Source organism: Urocitellus parryii, chromosome 12, assembly GCF_045843805.1.
Source record: "Urocitellus parryii isolate mUroPar1 chromosome 12, mUroPar1.hap1, whole genome shotgun sequence".
Lineage (NCBI taxonomy): Eukaryota > Metazoa > Chordata > Mammalia > Rodentia > Sciuridae > Urocitellus > Urocitellus parryii.
The window spans coordinates 66704710-66718261 of NC_135542.1; the positions used below are offsets into that span (position 1 = coordinate 66704710).

Genomic DNA, 13552 nt, shown 5'->3' on the forward strand with positions numbered 1-13552 from the left:
TCAAAAGAAGAGGGATTCATTTTTTAATTGTTGTGAGTTCCAGATTTAGAACAGTTTGCTACTGTTCTACATGAAGACCACATGCCTTCACATGCATCATACAAACATGACCCAAGAAGGAAGCAGTGAGCTCCCTCTCCTCATGGAGCTTATGACCGAAGGCAAAGAAATATGTCAAAGTATTTTTATGAAATATTGAGGATATTATGACAAATTATTTATTGAAATATGATTACTTTTTGCTTTTTAAAGGAAAAGTTCGCTTTTCTGTTATCAATTGTTTTAAACAGAAAAAGGAGGCATTAAAACGAGGATGAAGATTAAAGTACAAGTGAGAGAAGGTGAAGTGGAGAGAAGGGAAACTAAAGGAATCAAGGGAGGGATGAAAGAACTGGATAAAGGGAAGGCCTCTTGGGGGCTTTGCTGGGCTCTGTCTGCTCTGGGGGCCTGTCTACATTTTAGAGAAGCAGTTTTTTCAGCCTAGAGGGCATGTCACCCAAACACGAGACACCAAGGTTTGACCACCAGTTGTAAATAGTCAGAATCTCCCAAGAGGCATCTTTTCCAACATTCTGTTGGAGGAACCACCACTAACCAGTACCTAAGTCTATGAATCTCTGCAGGATTCTGGAAGCACTGTGCTTGGCCATTAAGCAGTGGGGCAGAGGAAGGAAGAAAGCAGGCACAGAGAAGAGAGGGTTCATAGTGAATGCTTTATAAACACTCTAAATGGGTGAAAAATAATGACCCCTGAATTCTTTGTGGTTCTTAACTCATGCTGCCACAAGATTGGTTATAGGGTCCATATCACACTGTGATATGAAAGTATTAATTGAATAGGGGCAATCAGAATTTCTATGTGAATAATGACTTAGAAATAATATTCTGCCTGGCTCAACAAAGGAATGGGGAACCAAGGCTTTGCTTGACTCCACAGTTCACTTGATGAGGTCAGATTTTTTTTTAAACCCTGAGGTATATGCATTTTGTGTCCCATTTTAACTCTTAAATCTGATATGAATTTCTTTAGAGTAACTTAAGAAGAAGGGGGAAAAAATGAACAGAAGGAAAGATGTGATAGGTGCTAGAATTGTCCTTTAAGTTCAGTATGTGACTTTCTGACAGATACCTTCATTGCTCTTCTACATAGTAACCCTGGAGTTTAGTTGGTAGTAATGAGCCAATGTCAGATGTCAGTGTCTTAGTTTTGTGAAGTATAGGATGTGAACAATGGAAGAAACTGGGTGAACACCAGAAACTCTCTGTACTGTCTTTACAACTTTTCTGTAGATCTAAAATTATTACAAAATAAAACATTTATTAAAAAAAAATCCCAACCATGTAGACAGCTTTGCAATGACCATGTTTGATGAAGCGAGCTCTCGGCTCTACATTTATGGGAACATTTTCTTAATGTTTCTGCAAATGCATGCTCATTTAAATTTGATCTCCTGAAAAGCTGATGGCTAACCTCACATTCATGTATACCACCAGACAAGTCCCTAGCTGTCATGCTGAGACGCTCACTTATCCAATATTGAATCAGAGAAAGGAGGATTTAGAATTATCTGACTTCTTGGAATGCCACCTAGCACTAAAATAAAATAATCTCTTAGCACGATTTCTAGCCAAAGCATACTGTATTACATTGTAAGTTGCTTTAAGGTTTGTATTTTCTATTAGGCTTGCTGTGTCGTGTATTCGTGATCATGTAAAAGTATCTAATGGTTACTGTAAAATTAGAGGCTGTCCAAACAAAACTTAAAATCCTAAAACTTTCTCTCCAAAGTGTGATAATTCTTGGCTACACTAGTAAACAGTTTGACATGTGTTTAAACATAATTCAATTTTTTTTCTACCAGATCGTCTTTTCTTAAAGGTATGTCTAATGAAGTGTGTGACTGTATAATAGAGGAGACAGTATTTGATTTTTAATTTTTATTTTAAATAGTTTTCACCGTGTCATATGCCCATTTGAATTTTTTCAAATAAAAGACTAAACGTGTATCTGTACACTGTACTCACCACATTGTTTTACTTATGTTTGTATGTTCATCTTTTCCCTGAAGAGTGAACTCCTTGAGAGAAGGGATGATGGATGGCCTCAGAATTCTAGCCCAGTGCAATACATATAAGGATTCAATAAATATTTGTTTGGGTGAATAAATGAATGAAATCGCATTCAAATGAATTACTTCCATTTTGAAGCGAACCAAATAACTGCCTCTTGATTTGCTCTCTTCACTGCCCTTGTTTTAGGATGGCCTCACTGTTTGGTCTGGTTCTTATCATTGCTATCATTCAGCTATGTATACTAACCTTTCGAATCTGTAAAAAGTAGTTAAAAGAAAGAGAAATTGTTCGTGTTTCAAAACCTATTATAATGCATTTTCAAATATGTCAGACACATCTTTGTTAAAATTAAACCAGGGATTGGTTTTGAGCGAATAGCCCTATATCCTTACAGATGCTGTGGATGGATGCATCTAAGCTGCTTATTATATTGATGGGTTTTGCTGCTCTGCAGCAAATGAAAACAGGCAGCTGCTTCCTCCATCAAAGCAAAAAGCAGCCTGAGTTTTTATTAACCGAGTGTTCATTTCTTCTATTGCCAAAATTCTTACACAAAACAAAAGAGCAGTTTTAGCACATTATTGCTTAACTAGACATGAACAACTGACAGCAAGTGATAAGCCTGTCTGCTTTTCACAACTGGTAATCATTTTTGGAATAGATGTTTTAATATAGTTGAATATAAATTTTGTAATTTACATCTACAATGGTACGTAAATTTATAGATCTAGTTTGTTGCAGGAGAATGAAGGCTATAATCATAAAAGGCTTTTCTCAGTGTTGTTTAATTTTTAATGACTATTTGAAAACTAGGGGAGGAAAATGAAATCAAATTCATTTCTTAAAAAAAAAAAAAAAGGTGTTAAAGACAATCACACAAGTTGGTTGGAGACATTTGTAGATGGCCCCAGCAGAGCAAGACTGCTGTGTTTACAACCCGGACGTGCTTAGCACTACATTTCCACATTAGTTGCAGTGAGCTGCCTAAGTTTGTGCAGCAGCAGAAATTTCTGGAGAGTAGACCATCATGTTTCCTTGATATTAATGCATAATGATGAGTGGAGAGACAGGAAGGACTGACTGAGCCCTGGCCATTTTCCACAGCAGAGATGCTCAGCCAGCTCTCATACATATTTTGCTTCCTTTTCTTCTTTTGCAATCTCAGTATCATCTACTTAACTTTCAAATGGAATGGCAGAGAGGGGTTTGTTTAAAGTGGGTTTAGACTGCACTTCAATAAGATGTTGCCTTACTTACCAAATCAATTGGCTGAGTGGTGTTTTTCCTTTTGGAACTTGCTAACGGCAATTCCTGCTGTAGGAAGGGGAGGTGATCCTTCTCCTTCCCTCTTCCCCACAGAGAAGTGATTCTTTCCTCAAGTCCATAAGAAGGGGAACTTGGGATCAGGCAGTTTTGATACTCTAGAACACACCCTCCACACAACATGATAAAGTTCTGTTGTCTAGCAAGCCTAACATTAAGGCTGTTTAATAAATGCATGTGGCTTTTGCACCCTTCCCTTGCACAGCCTGAGGACCCTTTTCTTTCCAGGAAAGTTTGCATACATGTGCAGAACCTATGTGCCCCATAGAACACAGGGCTTTTAATTGGTTTGGAATTTAGCCACAGTGTTCACCTGGAAGTGAAATAAAAACTGGACTCTAAGGCAGGAAGCTACTTTAGAAATCAAATTCATGAATCACAGTAACTTGGTAGGAAGCTCGCTCTTGTTTTATTTTGGTATGCCATAGAACAAACAATGTCGATGTTGTGAAGTGGCTCAGTACCTAAGATAAGGAACAATAACAATTATTCCTAATACTTCCTTCTTTCTTGTATTTGGTGCATCATTGCTCTTACATGATTTTTTGAGGCTCATTACAGTCCTATTTTTAAAGGGAAAAGGGTGATCTGATCTGAGTGATGGCCTAATCATTCCACGCTGAAGGAAATTTAATTAACAAAGGTGGTTCTAATTCAAACAAAGTAGGCATGTAGGGAAGATTTGACTTCTAGGCTCATTTTGAATTCCATCTAAAATATTTCCTACTGGAGGTTTAAATTCGAGATTTTGATATAGTAAGGTATTTCAGCCAGTCTAATTTCATTAAAATGTCACAAAATAGAACCCATTGACAAGTTTATAGCTTTTCTTTGGCAATGTACAAATGTAATGATCTACACCCATTGGATTTAGAGTGGGAAGAGCCTTCAGAAGTCAACTTGACTCTCCCATTTTATTCCTGAAGCTAAAAAATCATATATTACTTGCCCAAAGTCCTTGAATTTATTATTGACAGGGCCATTAAAACTAGAAACTACTCCTTGATTCCAGAATCGGCTGATATATTGGGACAACATAGTATAAATTGGACTCTAGAGGTAGAGTATGTGGTCCCAAATCCTGGTCATAGCACTCAAGCTTACTGTTGTTCAACTAGTCATAATGATGATGCGTGTCATTTAGGGTTGTTTAAGGATTAAGTGAGATAACCCATATAAGGTACATAGCCTAGTGTCTTGCCTTGGTGTCAGGACAGGGTTGTGGTCTCCTTCTATCTTCATAATCATCCTCATAGACAACACTTTACTAGGCATGCAGATTAAAATTGAAGTTTTAAATCTTAGTGCAGTTTTAACTGGGTCACAACCATAAACAGACCATCTTGTAGTCTGAGAATTTATTGTTGAAATACCTGAGTAATTTTTTGTGCCCTTTCACTTCTCCTCCTTCCAGGTGCTCATTGTCTGGACTTCCCGTAGTTTTTTGGCTTCTTCAGAAACAGGGAAAGAAACAAAATTTCAGAACAAGTCATATGGACCCTTGATTTTATGAACTAATGAAAGATAGTGGAGCCCAGAGGTTAAGAAGAATGGCACTAGCTGGGCACAGTTGGGAATGCCTGTAATCCCAGCGGCTCAGGAGGCTGAGACAAGAGGATCATGAGTTCAAAGCCAGCCTCAGCAAAAAGCAAGGTGCTAAGCAACTCAGTGAGACCTTGTCTCTAAATAAAATACAAAATAGGGATGGGGATGTGGCTCAGTTGTTGAGTGCCCCTGGTTTCAATCCCCAGTAACCTCCGCCCTCCCCAAAAAATAATGGTTCCAGAGTCAGATTACCTGGGGTTAAGTGCTAACTCTGTGACAGCGCCACTGTTTGATTCGGGGAAGGTGGTCTTAAACTCCCTGTACCTTAGTGTCTTCATCTGCCTGACAGTGCCTGGGGAGTGGCAGCATTCAGTAAATGTTAGAGTGTCACAGTCCCATTGTTCTGGGCTATGCGGATGTTCCCTTCCACCCTGATTTATTGGTGTTCTCTCTGAGCAAAAACATAAGGAGCCCTCTGCTTGGTCATTTATTGTTCAGAGCATGTCTATTAATGGGTTGGAGTGGTAGAACAAGTATTGTCCATATATATGAAATTCTTGTTCAAGATTGATTTTCAAAGTTCCCAAAGCTAGGGCACATTTTTCCAAAGTTTGATTTTGGTTTGACTTTGTAGGTTATTATAATTAGGAATAAGAATCTCCATAAAGGTATAAAAATGTAATCAATGTTGGTATAATTCTCCGGATAGAAGCATTTCAAAGTGATAATAATAGTAGCAGACCTGGTAACAACAACTAATATCATAACAAATGTGCTACTTGCCAGATTCTGTCCTAAGGGCCTTATGTGTATCTCAATTAATTCCCATGACACTCTTATAAGTAGGTACTTTTATCGCTTGTACTCAACAAACAAGAGAACCCAGGCATTATCCAACAATGCTGGCTAAAGAAGCAACACCTCTCAGCTGGTAGTTATTTTATATTCTATTAACATGTTTTATTTTCTTCACAACACTACTCAGTACCTGAAATTATCTTTTTTATTGTCTATTGCCTCTATTAAAGTTATTTAGACAAATACCATATTTCAATCACTGCTGTGTCCCCAGCTTCTAGAACTGGCCTGGCTGCTAATTGAATGAATGAAGAGGGTTAAAATGTTTAAATACCTCACCAAGGTCACAGAACCGTCAGAGCTGGAATTCAAGATGAGCTCTAACTTCAGAACATGAGATCTGGTTTTCTATTGTAGAAATAGAATTTTTATAGCTTAAAGTCCCTCTGAATATAATCTAACCTAAGGCTGTCATTTGCAGATGAGGATACTAAAGCTCAGAGAGGCAAAATTTCTCAGAGTTTGCTAGTAGCAGAGCCAGAATCAGACTCCAGGCCCCAGGGTGGCATTTTTTTGCATCATGAATTCATATAAAATTAAAGTAAAATCCTATATGTGTCTGCTGTACATCATCTGCCCATTTATTCATGCCCCAGATCTGAGTCACAGTTGACACTTCCCTCTCCCTACTGCCCCCTTCATTAATTAACTAGTAAATGTCAGTTTACCTTCTAAATAATCTCAAATCATTCCACTTTCCTTCAACTGCACTAACCACCACCCAAACCACCCTCAGCTCTCACACCTGGATCATTATAGTAGATCCTACTTAGTTTCCTCCTACCTCCCCTTGCCCCCTTTCAATGTTTTCTTTACAATAACTAGGGTTATATTCTACAATGTAAATCTGATCTGCTATTCTGCTGCTTAAAACATAGCATTTATTTTAAGGTATGACTTAAAATTCTTAGCATGGCCTTGGAGCCTATGGGGTCTGGCCCCTAACAACTTCTCCAGTCTCATTTTGTACTGCTCTCTTCCTTTCTCTTTCATTCTGTAGCTCCACTGACCTTATTTCTACTAACACCAAGCCCTTCCCCTCTTCAGAACTTTATTTCATGGGGCTCTTCTTTGATGGAGAGCTCTCCTTTCCATCCCTGTCCCTCTCCTCTCCATTTATGGTCTTGAATCCTCTGGATCTCAGCTTTCATGCCATTTATACCAACCTCCCCCGACCTCTCCCCAGCTAGATCGGGTCCCTTGTGCTAAGTGCTCATAGCACCCTCTGTTTTTCCCTACATAGCATTTATTACAGTTGCAATTTGGCACATTATTTGTGTGATTATTTATTTAATGTCTCCTTCAACTTGTCAGAAGCCCCAGTAACTATGCCATCTTATTCCCTGGTGATCCACAGGGCCTGAAACATAGCAGATGCCCCAAAATTATTTGTGGAGCATTCTGTAGGCCTTTTATCGATTCTCACTCTGGGTTGACATATCAGTGACAAGGCAGAAATGTGAATTGTATTAAAGGAAAAGAAGCCAGGGAAAACACTGAAAATAACCCAAGAAACTTACCTCCCCATTCCAGTATGAGTTGTTTTTTGTTTTGGTAACATCTACTAGTGCATCTCTTCTTCAGAAGGTTCAACAGCTTAGTTAAGGGTGTACTGGCCTCTCCACTTGAGGCTCAGATTTGAGAGGCTTTACTTCCAACTCCAGTGTGATGGACATGATCATTTAGTTTGAGGAAGATAGAGAAGGGTGCTGCTTCAGTAGACCTCAGCAGATCACAGAAAAGTCTTATCTCTGCTGTGAGAGCTGGCCGTGTTGTCATCACAGAGCAAGGAGAAGCCATCACCACAAGAGGAGGGAGCCAGCAGTGTTACCTGTCGGATGCTGTCTGTCAAAGCCTTAGGGCTTCCCTTTAACAGATCTATGGGAAAGCAAAAGCTCTCAAATGGAAGTCTCACGCCTAGCTGGACACTCACATCACTTGATTTTAGGTTTTGCTCAGGCTTCTGGTCATTAATGAACGCGTTTCCAGATTGACCACAAAACTTGGTCATTTAAAATAATTCTAAACTAACTACTTCACTAACAGTAACAACAAAGTAATTGCATACATTAAGTAGATCATATTGCAAACCTCCCTCCTCACGGTGGTAGTTTGGTGTTGGCTGGCCACAGACTTTCTGAAGTCTTACAAGTTCAACAGGCCCCACTCTGTCTGAAACATCTTCAGGGAACCAAGAAAATGCATGCGATGAAACCAGACAGCCAAGGAAACCCAAATATACTACTTGGATCCAAGTCTTCTTTTGTCCAAAGAGTGCTCTTATTTACCTAATGTTTTTACAGAGGCTTATGGGATGAAGGAGGTCTTTTTTTTCCCTCTGAAATTAACATATTTGATTTATGCAGAAACCACTAAAGAAGAGGAAACTACATGCCTCTGAGTAGCATTTAAGGTAGCATCCTGATCCATGATATATGTTCTAGAGAACACGTTTCCTAGAATAAACTATTAACTAAAATGCTTTGTGAAATTTTGTTTTGATCAATACTTTAGCAACTCTACATGCCACCCTGCACTTTCTGCTCTGCCTCATTCATCAGCTAATATTAAGGATGTAACAGGAACATCTAGAATTGACTGATAAAGCTCAGGACATCACCATGAGTATTCCTGGCTTATATGTTTTTCTAAAAATTATTTTCATTTTTCCAATGAGTTTCTCTCTGTTCCATGAAACCCTGCTAGTCACTATTCTTCCAGAATGTACACTAAAGTCCCACCACTCAGAACTTATTCATGCCAAAATGTACTCTAAGATGCAAATAATCATTATATGTTGTGGACTCCAGAACTACCCACAAAGGTATATGCAAAATATAATATATTTCTGGGTTACAAGTAAACTTGGAGATTGAATAATGCATTAAAGTTATTTCCTTTGAGAAACTCACTAAACCACTATAAAGAGGTATTTTTAGGCATAAGGTCACATATCGCATGAAAATGATAAAATTAGAGAACATATAATAATATAATTTTCAAAACTTGAAGGCAAATGTGTGAGAACTCATTGAATTAGCAGATGTGAGAAAGCTAACAGTTGGGAAAGTTGACAGTCAACCCAGTTGGTACTTCTGAAAGGTTCAGGAATTGGTGGCACCAGGTACATGTAAGAGTAGGAGTTCAATGGGATGAAAATAAGGATAATTTATAAAACATTGTTTAAGAAGCAGGTATACCCAGGCATGGTGGCACACACGCTGGTAATCCCAGGGACTTGGGAGGCTGAGACAGGAGGATCACAGGTTCAACACTAGCCTCAGCAGCTTAATGAGGTTATAAGCAACCTAGTAAGACCCTGACTTAAAATTTTTTAAAAAAGTTAAAAAGGCTGGAATGTGGCTTAGTGGTTAAGTGCCCATGGGTTCAATCTCTGGTACCAAAAATTAAAAAAAAAAAGAAGAAGAAGAAGAATCAGTTATATCCCCATTCCAGGGGGAAATTCCTGAACAACTGCGCTCATTCACTCCAACGCAAGTTGGATGGGGTTCCAAGTGTTTAGGAAAGGACAAGGAGGTTTATTCTTTAGAGAGAGTTACACTGGGGATGTGGGGGGAACACCAAAAACAGAGTATATACTAAAAGCAGTGAAGAGATTAAATGGATTTATGCAGACTGAATGATGAGCACTTTAACTCCACCCCACCCACTGTCAATCTTCTTTACCTCCAATCAGCTTTTAGTCTTCCTACTCTTCTGTTTAATGAGACAACAAAGAATTTCCAGATAACTTTTGTAAAGCTTTTGATGTGACAAGTGCCAGTTGATAACAGAAAAAAAGAAACATCTTGAATAAAATAGGCTATATAAATATAAGAAAAGATAAAATAAACTATAATTAATATTTCAAATAATTAAGAAAAGATGTGGCATTCATGCAATAGGAACAGGATGCTCCATAAAAGAAGTATTTAGAGAACCACTATCAACAAACAGCAAATCTAATCTTTTGAACAGCAAAAAGATTAGAAGATTAAGTTGAAGAAATTTCTAAGAAAGTAAAAAATGGTTAAAAAAATTGGAAAGAAGGAAAAAAGTTAGGAGTTCAAGCATCCAAATAATAAGAATTCAAGAGAAGAGTGGAAGTAAAGAAATAATCAATGGAACTTTGCAAGAAACTTTCCAAGTGCTGAAAACACAGAGTTTCTAGATTAAAATTAATCATGGAATCAAACAGATTCTCAAATATTTGCCTCCCATACACTCTTTTTTCAAGAAACTATTAAAGGATATATTACACCAGAATGAAGGAGTAAACCAAGACAGCTCGGAACAAAGAACAGAGGAAACAAAGAGATGCAACACAGAGAAGGGCAGAGGAAAGCCTGGGGTGATAATGAAAATTGATTCTAGGTGAGCTGCTACGCACCAAGCAGAGAGGGCAGCCAGTTTAGACTGAAGCAGGCCACAAGGTACCAGGAGAGACTTGCTCATGGAGTTAGTAGAATACATGATAAGAATGAATGTATTGAGAATTTCACAACGGGAGTTTGAAGTCGGAGAAAAAAAAAAGACAATTATAAACTCCAGAGAAAACAAAAATGTAAAATGTACACATGGAGGAAAAGTAATCATAATTTATTGCATAAGTCAGCTTTATTTCATGGCCATAATAAAATCAACAATGAGAAGTGATTTTACCAAAATTATAACACACACAGAGAGAGAGAGAGAGAGAGAGAGAGAGAGAGAGAGAGAGAGAACTAGAACTATAATATTGTACTGCAACATTAAGCAGATGGTGAGGGGTGAACAGGAAGCATTAATTGATGTGGAGAGGGGAGTAGAGATAAAGGCAAAGAGTGTTCATCTTCCTTTTGTGTGTGTGGGGGGAAAGGGTGTCAATAGATTTTTGCCTAAAATGGAAAGATCAAGAATAAGCAAAACAAATATATAGAAATATGGAAGTAATTACTAGAAGAATCTGCCTGCTAAAAATGTTGAAAGTAGTAGTTTCTGGAAAAGAAGGAAAACTGGAGAGTGGCACTGGGTACTATTATTTGTTTTCATCATTCTAATAGACCTCTGTGCTCTTTAAACTGTGTTTGTGGAACTTCTTGAAAATACAATCTTTTTTAAAGGTCATTTTATTTCCACAGATAAGAAAAAGAAATCTTGTTAAAAAATAACAGCTTTATTGAGGTGTAATTCACATACCATACAGTTCACCCAATGGTTTTAGTATATTCCCAGAGTTGTGCAACCATCACCATGATCAATTTTAGAACATTTCATCACCTCCAAAAGGAATTTCATATCGAATTTACACCTAACCCATCCTGGCCTTTGGCAATGATCATACTACATTCTGTCATTATGGATATGCCTCTTCTTCACTTTTCTCTGAATTTCAGAGAAATGGAAACGCACAACATGGTGCTTTGTAACCAGCTTCTTTGATTTAGTATGTTTTCAGGTTCTATCCATGTTGTCATATGTATCAGTACTTTGTTTTTATTGTCAAATAATAGTTTATTGCATGACAGACCACATTTTATTTATCATTTATCAGTTGGTGGACATTTTAGTTGTTTCTGCATTTTGGCTATTAGGAATAATGCTACTATGAACATTTTGAATATATTTTTGTATGGACATGATTTCCGTTTTCTTGGTTATAGGCCTAAGAGTTGAGTCGCTGGGTCATGTGGTAATCTAAATTTAACTTTTTGAGGAATGGCTAGACAGTTTTCCAAAGTAGGTGCCTCATTTTACATTCCAACCAACAATGCAGGAAAGTTCCACTAGATCCTCACCAACATTTGTTATTTTCTGACCTTTATATGATGGCTGTCCTAGTAGGTGTGAAGTAGTAACTCATTTCAATTTTGATTGGCAGTGATATAATTCATGAAAACATAACAGATAGGATTTTATCAATCTATTTTGTTTTTACTATCTTAGCAAGTAACAAACATTCTTATTGAGAATGTAGGTTGATACAAGTTTTCACAAAGGACAATTAGGTACAGTTGTATTTCTCTTATCCTAAGTGCTGAGGACCAAAAGCATTTTAGATTTCAGGTTTTTTTATTTTGTAATATTTACATATACCTACTGAGCTATCTTAGGGCTGGGACTCAAATCTAAACACAAAATTCATTAATGTTTCATATATAACATACACATAGCCTGAAGGTAATTTTCTATAATATTTTCAGTATACCTGAATTTTAACTACAACTTATCACATGAAGGCAGGTATGGGATTTCCCATCATGTTGGCACTCAGAAAGTTTCAGATTTGGGAGTATTTTGGATTGTAGGTTCTAGGTTAGGAATGCTCCAGTTTATCAGAATGTGAAATGTACTCGATGTTGGACCAGATTTCCCATTCCTAGGTATGACCTAAGGAAAAAATCAGATGTTGGGAAAGTTGTGTTCTTAATTGTACTACTATTTATAACCTTATAATATCAAAAACTTTGAAACTAATATAAATATCTACCCAGAAGAAATAGGTTAAGTGAATTCTGATGCACACATAGAATGTCTAGGCAATCATTGCAAATAATGGTATAAGTAAGCTATATTTTTATACCTTAAAAAAATTTTATCATGGGAAGCTTTCTACCACATATCAAGCAGGGCAAAATCAGACTATTGAATACCTGTATGAGAAGGTCTCAATTGTGTAAAATACCCTTAGAAAGATTTTTTGGAATGATGTCCAAAATGTTAAAAGTGATTATATTCCTGGTAGTGAAATTTTACCTAATCTTTTTTTTTCAAACTTTCTCCTTTGTATTTTTTTGTATTTAATTTAGTTAAAAATCAGACTGTATAATTTTTTTTAGAAAATCATAAAACTATTTTAAAAGACTATGCATTTAAGTCCCATTTTTATATTTAATCAAGGCTTAAAATTTAGTTAAATACCTTTCCCCTCTCATTATTTTTTGAACCTCACAGCCATCTACTAAAGGCATAAAGAAATTCATTCTTGTGGTAATTATATCCACTTAGTGTAGAACACTGTCTTGGGCTCTTCCTTCAGAGAATTTTATTATGTACTTTGGTCTCTGTGAAGTTCTTTTTATGTGGAGTTATGCCAAATATAGGACTTTAGGGTCATGTCAGAGCTCAAGGATAGGAACAGGTACAAATCTTTCTCCATATATTCTGGTTATTGGAATAATTGTTTCACTTACTATTTTATAAGTTAAGGAAGTTCTCTAGATGTATTGCCTACATCTCATTCATTAATCCTCTCAATAATTCTATGAGGTTGATACTGCAATTATAATATTTTACAGATGAGGAGCCTGAGGCACAGAGAAGTTAAATAACCTGTCCAAAGTTTCTCAGCTGAGGAATGGCAGATCAGGGACTGAAGTCCAATAATTCTGGTCCCAAAGCACCTGTGATCTTTGCTTCTGTACTCCACTGCCTCTCTGACTTTCCTCCTAAATATGATTCCAAATACTTTCTTGCTTGTTTTTCTCCTAGACTCTCACTCCTACCATAGATGCCCAGGAGGCTGAGATAGGGTGTATCTGCCTAGGCTTTCCTGCAGCAAATGCTCTATGCAACTACTCTTTACTGTTCATGTATTTACCCATAGAATCTCATAGGTTATTTACTGTTTCCTTGACATTCTCTTCTCTGAAATGTTTGGATCGCTTATTCCCAGAAGTTGGAGATTCATCTTGGCTGGGGGTGGGAGCGGGCTTTTTTTTTTTTTTTAAAGATATATTTCAACTTTGCATCAAGACCTGACAACAGAGTGCTT

General features: G+C 37.2%; 1 protein-coding gene across 1 annotated transcript in view; it reads left to right on the plus strand.

Moving 5' to 3' along the window:
* The window catches only part of Camkmt (calmodulin-lysine N-methyltransferase), a 392271-nt gene that overhangs the window by 314039 nt on the left and 64680 nt on the right, over window positions 1–13552 (plus strand). The gene's annotated exons all lie outside the window — the stretch shown is intronic.